At 40.5% G+C, this 8,954-nt stretch overlaps 1 long non-coding RNA gene across 2 annotated transcripts; it reads right to left on the bottom strand.

Annotated features, from left to right (window-relative positions):
* Nucleotides 1-985: 985 nt before the first annotated feature.
* LOC120061983 lies at nt 986-5,294 on the bottom strand. Of its 2 annotated transcripts, XR_005478374.1 has the most exons (3): nt 5,193-5,294; nt 4,903-5,097; nt 986-1,773 (listed from the first exon to the last, which is right to left on the bottom strand). It is a non-coding gene; the product is annotated as an uncharacterized LOC120061983 (long non-coding RNA). The 2 variants fall into 2 exon arrangements; XR_005478373.1 differs by having other exon boundaries at nt 4,903-5,288.
* Between the last annotated feature and the right edge of the window lie 3,660 nt (nt 5,295-8,954).

Below are 8,954 nucleotides of genomic sequence, written 5' to 3'. Positions count from 1 at the left end.
ATTTGTGTCTGGAAGTAACTAGCAAGCTAGCCAACGTTAGCCAGTTAGCTTGGGTGCTTGACTGCTGTTGTTAGGTCAAAACGCTCGGATCAACCCTACTTCTCGGCCATAGCGTCCAGTGTGCGCTCTGAACACTCCGAGAGCGAAACGCTCTGAATTTACGAATGGACAATCTGACAACGCTCTGGCAACGCTCTGGCACTCCAGATTAAATTTACAACACTCCGGTAGTATAAAACAGCCTTTAGTTTTGAAATCTTTGGTTGTTTAGTACAGGGCCTCACATGTAAATAGTTAAAGAGATGGGTGGGGCTAAAGCAAGTGGGTGTGAATGATGCTGAATGGGTGTAGACAAACAAGAGCTCTCCAGTAGGTGTACAAAAACATTCAAGGGACATTTTCTCGAAAGTGAGGATACAAATGTATCAACTTTCAAAGCAGAATTGCTTTCCCATTGTTCCTCAACTGTAGTGTTTGATATATAATTTTCTAGCTCTGAGTCTCAAATTTTATCCAATGTAATAAATAAAATAAAAAAATTAATTTAGCTACATGAGATCGAATTGAGCCGGTCGGTCACCTATGGGCAGAATATTGTAGCCTAGGCCTATATACAGTGAGCTCCAAAAGTATTGGCTCTGTACTCCAGAATTTAAGATTTTAAATTATACAATGACCGAGGTTAAAGAGCAGACGGTCAGCTTTAATTTGAGGGTATTTTGATCCATATCGGGTGAACATTTTGGAAATTACAGCACTTTCTGCTCATAGTCCCCCCATTTTACGGGACTAAAAGTATTGGGACAAATACACTTATGTGTATTGAAGTAGTCAAAAGATTAGTATTTGGTCCCATATTCTGAGCATGTAATGATTACATCAAGTCTGTGACTCTACAAACTTGTTGGAAAGATTTGCTGTTTGTTTTAGTTGTGTTTCAGATCATTTTGTGCCCAATAGAAAATGAATGGTAAATAATGTATTGTATCATTTTGAAATCACGTTTATTGTAAATAGGAATAAGAAAATAAGAAATAGAATATGTTTCCAAACACTTCTACATTAATGTGGATGCTATCATGATTACGGATAATCCTGAATGAATTGTGAATAATGATGAAGGAGAAAGTTAGATGCACAAATATTAACCTCAACTGTTATTGTAATGGTGAGAGGTTAGAATGTCTTGGGGGTATGATATTTGTGCGTCTAACTCTCACTCATCATTATTCAGGATTCATTCAGGATTATCGATTCGTTCATATGGGCAGAATGTTGTATATAAATTTGGCTACAAACAGACCATACTATATCTAGGCCTATATCTAGTTTCTACAATGTATTTTTGTTTTAAAGAATGTATTTTCATTGTATCTAGTTCAGGAATACATTATCCAGTAATATGCTTACTGTTCTGGTCTGTTAAGGATTTTGGAGTCATTGAAAGGGTTGAAATTGATGTGTCACAAAGAAGTGCACATTTTTCTCTGATGGATTTTGGAGTATTCACAACTGAAACTTAAAAGTGTAGCCAACGCTCTTCAGGTAAGACTCCAGCAGTTGGAGTCGTGGTCTTTGCAAACGCAGTGGAACACCAGCAAGTTGCGGCTCCATTCTCATTTCACCTCTTTGCTGCTGTCGATGCAATGCCTCGAACTTCCAAATGGTGGGGTGGGTACCACCAAGATTCGGCGAAAATTTGATGCCAGCCCTCCACTTCGTTTTTGGTTTTCGCCAAGTCTTGCAGGAGAGCATTGTAGCAGTTACATAATTCTGAGAAAAAAGAGAGAAGCAGATAAGCAACCATGTTATTGGCCTTGGGCATTCTGTCATTAATAATAAGAATAATAAAGCCATTATTATGTTAAACAAGACATACCTATGGGCAGGGTTGGGTAGGCTACTTTCTAAATGTAATCCGTTACAGTTACTAGTTACCTGTCCAAAATTGTAATCAGCAAAGTAACTTTTGGATTACCCAAACTCAGTACCGTAATCTGATTACATTCCGTTACTTTTAGATTACTTTCCCCTTAAGAGGCATTTGAAGAAGACAAAAATGTATGTTACCAATACAATTCAAATCATATTGTATTTGTCACATACACATGGTTAGCAGATGTTAATGTGAGTGTAGTGCAATGCTAGTGCTTCTATTTCCGACAGTGCAGTACTATCTAACAAGTAATCTAACACTTCCCCAACAACTACCTAATACACAGAAATCTAAAGGGGTGAATGAGAATATGTACATGTAAGTATATGGATGAGCGATGGCCGAGCGACAAAGGTAAAATGGTATAAAATACAGAATATACATGTGATATGAGTAATGTAAGATATGTAAACATGGTTAAAATGGCATTATTTAGAGTGGCATTGTATAAAGTGACAAGTGATCCATTTATTAAGTGCCCAGTGATTGGGTCTCAATGTAGGCAGCAGCCTTTATGAGTTAGTGATTGCTGTTTAGCAGTCTGATGGCCTTGCGAAATAAGCTTTTTTTCAGTCTCTCGGTCCCAGCTTTGATGCACCTGTAATGACCTCTCCTTCTGGATGGTAGCAGTGTGAACAGGCAGTGTTTCAGGTGGTTGATGTCCTTGATGATCTTTTTGGCCTTCCTGTGACATCGGGTGCTGTAGGTGTCATGGAGGGCAGGTAGTTTGCCCACTGTGATGTGTTGTGCAAACTGCACCCCCTCTGGAAGAGCCTTGCGGTTGAGGGCGATGCAGCTGCCGTACCAGGCTGTGATACAGCCCGACAAGATGCTCTCGATTGTACATCTGTAAAAGTTTGTGAGGGTTTCAGGTGCCAAGCCAAATTTCTTCAGCCTCCTTAGGTTTGAGAGGTGCTGTTGCGCCTTCTTCACCACACTGTCTGTGTGGGTGGACCATTTCAGTTTGTCAGTGATGTGTACGCCAAGGAACTTGAAGCTTTCCACCTTCTCCACTGCAGTCTTGTCGATGTGGATAGGGGGGTGCTCCCTCTGCTGTTTCCTGAAGTCCACGATCAGCTCCTTTGTTTTGTTGACGTTGGTGAGAGGTTATTTTCCTGGCCCCACACTCCCAGGGCCCTCACCTCCTCCTTGTAGGCTGTCTCGTCATTGTTGGTAATCAGGCCTACTACTGTTGTGTTGTCTGCAACCTTGATGATTCAGTTGGAGGTGTGCGTGCCTGAGCACGCACCCTTGTGGGCCCCAATGTTGAGGATCAGCAAAGTGGAGGTGTTGTTTCCTATCCTCACCACCTGGGGGGCAGCCTGTCAGAAAGTCCAGGACCCAGTTGCACAGGGCAGGGTTCAGACCCAGGGCCTCGAGCTTAATGATGAGCTTGGAGGGTACTATGGTGTTGAATGCTGAGCTATAGTCAATGAACAGCATTCTTACATAGGTATTCCTCTTGTCCAGATGGGATGGGGCAGAATGCAGTGTGATGGCGATTGCATCGTCTGTGGATCTTTTGGGGCAGTAAGCAAATTGAAGTGGGTCTAGGGTGGCAGGTAAGGTGGAGGTGATATGATCCTTGATTAGTCTCTCAAAGCACTTCATGATGACAGAAGTGAGTGCTATGGGGCGATAGTAATTTAGTTCAGTTACCTTTGCTTTCTTGTGTACAGGAACAATGGTGGCCATCTTGAAGCATGTGAGGACAGCAGACTGGGATAGGGAGAGATTGGATCTGTCCATAAACACTCCAGCCAGCTGGTCTGTGCATGCTCTGAGGACACGGCTAGGGATGCCGCGAGGGTTAACACGCTTAAATGTCTTACTCACGTCAGCCATGGAGGAGGAGAGCCCACAGTCCTTGGGTAATGGGCCACATCGGGGGCACTGCGTTATCCTCAAAGCGAGCGAAGAAAGTGTTTAACTTGTTCGGAGGCAAGACATCGGTGTCCACAACGTGGCTGGTTTTCCTTTTGTAGTCCGTGATTGTCTGTAGACCCTGCCACATATGTCTCGTGTCTGAGCCGTTGAATTGCGACTCAACTTTGTCTCTATACTGACGTTTTGCCTGTTTGATTGCCTTACGTAGGGAAAAACTACACTGTTTGTATTCGGCCATATTCCCAGTCACCTTGCTGTGGTTAAATGCGGTGGTTCGCGCTTTCAGTTTTGCGCAAATGCTGCCACCTATCCACGGTTTCTGGTTAGGGTAGGTGTTAATAGTCACAGTGGGTACAACATCTCCTATACACTTCCTGATAAACTCAGTCACGGTGTCTGTGTTTTCATCAATGTTATTCTTGGAGGCTACCCGGAACATATCCCAGTCCGCGTGATCAAAACATTATTGAAGTGTGGATTCCGATTGGTCAGACCAGCGTTGAATAGTCCTTAGCATGGGTACTTACTGTTTGAGTTTATGCCTATAGGAAGGGAAAATACAGTTGTGATCAGATTTGCCAAAGGGAGGACGGGGGAGGGCCTTGTAGGCATCCCTGAAGTTGGAGTAGCAGTGGTCGAGTGTTTTAGCAGCGCGAGTACTACAGTCAATATGTTGATAGGATTTCGGTAGCGTTTTCTTCAAATTAGCTTTTTTTAAATCCCCAGCTACAATAAATGCGGCCTCAGGATATGCGGTTTCCAGTTTGCATAAGTCCAGTGAAGTTCTTTGAGGGTCGTCGTGGTATCGGCTTGAGGGGGAATGTACACGGATGTGACTATAACCGAAAATAATTATCTTGGGAGGTAATACGGTCGGCATTTGATTGTAAGGTATTCTACGTCGGGTGAACAAAAGGACTTGAGTACTGTATGTTATCACAATGAGTACATCATGAAACATACACCCCCGCCCTTCTTCTTCCCGAAGAGATATTTACTCCTGTCTGTGCAATGAACTAAGAACTCAGACAGTAGAGAGAGAGAGACATGTTTCCATGAAACAGAGTATGTTACAATACCTGATGTCTCTCTGGAAGGAAATCCTCACCCTGAGCTCGTCAACTTTATTATCCAGAGACTGAACATTAGTGAGTAATATACTCAGACGCGGTGGGTGGTGTGCGCGCCTCCTGAGTCGGACTAGAAGTCCACACCGAATATCTCTTCTCCACCGGCATTGTTTTGGATCAGCCTCTGGAATCAGTTCAATTGCCCTGGGGGGTACGAAAAAAATACTGCAAAGTTTCCTTGTTGCTTCTAGACTAGAGGCTGTATTAGATGTAAGCATGGTTCTGGTACCAGTTCCTACCGTTATTTTCTGTGGACACCATAGATCAAATGGCATACATTGAGAGGAAGCCCTGATTCTCACAGACACAGTAGTATGTATATTTTGTCTGTGTGAAGCAGGATGTGAAAACTGACACCACTTGATGCTGGATGTCCCTCATACCATTTCATTCGGCCATCCGACTGTCCATCAAATCTTGGCTGACCAACAACGCATATGCCTGCAATCCTTATCGTAGCGCATTAGGGGTTAGTGGATTCTTCAGAGATCGATTTATATCCAGTAATCTAAAATAATTTATATATTTGAAACAAAAAACACTTTCTCTTTGTCATAGATGGACAATATTAATATGAGGTGAAAGGTGAGTTCCTGGCGAATTTAGGAAGCCAAGTTAGAGGTCTGTGAGACTTCATAGAGATGGGGGGAAGACATGTTGATCAAGATAAACATTTTAGAAAATGTAACACTAGACATATAAATATGTATTTTACAGTTAAGGTGAAATCTTTTAGTTAGTCGTTTTATAATTTGATTATATTATATTTAGAAAGCATCTAAGTCATGTCAAGCCTTAATCATACAGTTTTGTTGAATAGGAAATACATCATACTGTGAATTCAATCTCGTGACCTCAAAAGTGACTAAACCTCAGCAATTTATAAAAAGTTTTTTTTTTACCAGAAAGGCAACAAGTACGCAGCATTACTGGTTATTGTTTATGGCCCTTGTGATAAAATCATTTACTTTTGTGGATGATGTATTATTTAATGGCAGTGTTTTAATGGCAGTGTTGTCTGCCTATCAACATAATAACCATGTATCTGTGAAATTAGACACTGAACTTGAACCCTGTTTCAGCAATCAGCTGATTCAGATTTTTTTCTCTCCAGAAGGACAGGAAAGTGAACAGCTGTTGTGATAGCACGCCAGGTTTTTCTCTAATGTTTTGTTGTCTCATACATTACGAAAAGGATATTCCAAACTATACAGGATAAAATGTAGGCCAATAACATGTTTAAAACATGTTCAAAAGCTAAATAGCTTTATTTCCTTGTTTTTCATTTTATTCAATGGCTTCACCTGAGTACCCTCGCCAGCCAGGGTAGGGCAGCATTTTACAACATTCCAATATTATAGTCTTGAGAATCTCTCATGCATATTAGTTTATTGAAAATGGGAACGATGAGAGGTGAAAATGATTTGAATGTGAGTGTCTAGACAAGGCAGGGCAGCATTTTACAACATTCCAATGTTATAGTCTTGTGAATCTCTCAGGCATATTTCTTTGACCAAAGGGACTTATTAGACTTATTAGACTGTTAAAATATAGTGGAAAGGCAGCCATTTTATATAAACATTGGATTTATTTGGTCCGAATTTCATAAAAAAAATTGTTTTCAGAAGTTTTCCATTGTAGGTCTACCAATGTGTCGCTCCTCACTCAGAAAGCCTGCTCATTGATGTCATACCAAAGCTGATACTTGTGACTTGATTGAATTGGAATGATGTGAATAATGATAATGACGGTGAGAGCCCAATATAGCATAACTCTTTAATCATAGGCTATAGTTACTTTGTGTCTCTAAAATCACATTGTTTCCATTTCGATAGTCATGTGACAAGGAGTCGTTTTTATTGAAACATTCAAATGTCGGCCTTTTACCAGATACATTTTCCCCCACATTGAATTTTTACTCATTTTCATAACTTTCATAATTTTCATAAACCTATGGATTATATTCTTCCCTTATGAACACATTTATTTTAGGCCATACAAAGAACAGCTATGCATGATTTAATGAAAAGCAGCAAATAGACACAGCATTGTTTCAAATTCTTGAATAAAATAAAAGGAAACTCGACCTATCTCGACGACGTTGAGTGCGAGAGGAGGTCTGTGCGCTGCCTAGTACCCTCCACAAAAAGTTTTGCTTGACAAAAAAGACACGTAGGCGGTTTTCTGACAAGAGTCTTATCCAGTTGAGGGCGCTTTAGTACCGCTAACCAGGTTTCCATCCAACATTTTTATGCAAGTAAAGTAGGCTAAAAGTCAGATTTAAAAAAATTCAAGACAGGCCAGACGGAAACAGAAAATGTGTTGGTAAACGTGCCATATGTTGGCAAAACAAAATACGCTAGACAAGGTGGAATCTTTTTGTGTCGGTAAAAGGAATTATGCGAGAAACGTCGGTGGAAACGCTATTATGCGCAAATATTGATAATAGCCATCACGACGAAGTAAACTTGGAGTCACGCTATGACTCCGCTGGAAATAATGCAGTTTATTAGGTTACAGATTAAATCAATTGTGATGAACTTCACACGGTGGTGAAATGCAAGGTGATGAGCTTGATGCTCCTTTCCAGTAAATACCGAGTCTTATTGTGGTGACATGATCATCGATGCTTGGCTGCCGTTTGACAAAATAAATAATCTCACTCTTTTGTCCATAATCATCTCATCATGTAGGCTATACCGCACTCTAGCTGCAAGTTTTTGGCGAGAGCTCAAGTGCCAATATCAGAATGGGCACACTCGCTGTATAACAACATTTTTTTGTGTGACAAAACCATCAGTAGAGTTGAAAATCCGATGGAAACCCATTTAACTTTTTTTTAAATTCCTTACATGGGAATTTAAACGCAAAAGTAACACTGCGTCATCACGCACAGCTCTTTATCCACATCAAGTCAATTTGATGGAAAATGGGCATATTGTTTTTATGCAGATTCTTTTATATTAATATTTTAATATTGAAAATCTGTTGCCAATTGGATGGAAACCTAGCTACTGATGCAAACATTATCATCAGAAGTCTATACTCTACTGTAAAGCCTATGCACAGTTTGTATCCAATAGGGTGGTTGGGTAAGTGTAGATAAGTGAAATTGAAATCATCTTGCAAACTTTCATAGATTCCCTTTGGAATTTGTCCCAGCTGGTAATCAAGTTATTGCATTTTTAGGCACAAACCAAGGGTAGGCTATGTCACCGTTTTTGACTCATACTTATTTAGGCTATACCCAGCATCTTTGGATCCGTTTACACAAGCAGCCCAATTCTAATCTTTTTTTACTAATAGGTCTTTATACCAAAAATATCTGATGTGATTCGTCAAAAGACCAATTAGTGGAAAAAATATCAGAATTAGTCTGGCTGTGTAAACACAGCTTCTAATGCTCTGGAGCCCTATCTTTTGCGCCAGTTCAATTAAATGATATGCCAAACCATTTCATGAATAACATATTTAACTTCCCACTGTAGCCCAGCCTACATCCTCGCCATCTTATTGTTAAAATAGGGTCGTCTATTTTAAAACTGGAAAAGGACATTTCAAAGTACTGCAATAATGTCAAAAGATTTTCTGCATGGCTTGCCTTCATAATTGCCACAATTTGTTTGCTCTGCACTTTTACCATCCAAAGAAGTCTGTAGGCCCAGACAAAAAAATTGATACATATTCTCTAGCCTGGAAATGAACAACTGTGTCTTCCTCCAAAATTCACCACTCAGCAATAACGTGTATTAAAATCTTAACCGTCTCTGATAGGCTAGTGGGAAAGTAGAGCACTTGCTACTGTGACTCCCTTAGGCAATTAAAATGCAATTTATCCCTAGATGTAAAGGACTGTATGCCCCCACCTAACCAGTCTCCTTCATCATCCATAGTTGTAGATATATACTATGGGTGTATGACACTGTTTTGGCTCAGAAATGACAATGTTCTTGTCTCTTGGGATGACCTTATTGAGAGGGAGGCAACGGGTACCTAAATTT

This window comes from Salvelinus namaycush, chromosome 17 (assembly GCF_016432855.1).
Source record: "Salvelinus namaycush isolate Seneca chromosome 17, SaNama_1.0, whole genome shotgun sequence".
Lineage (NCBI taxonomy): Eukaryota > Metazoa > Chordata > Actinopteri > Salmoniformes > Salmonidae > Salvelinus > Salvelinus namaycush.
Note: the sequence above shows the minus strand (reverse complement) of the source record. Positions and strands in the feature narration are given on the sequence as shown.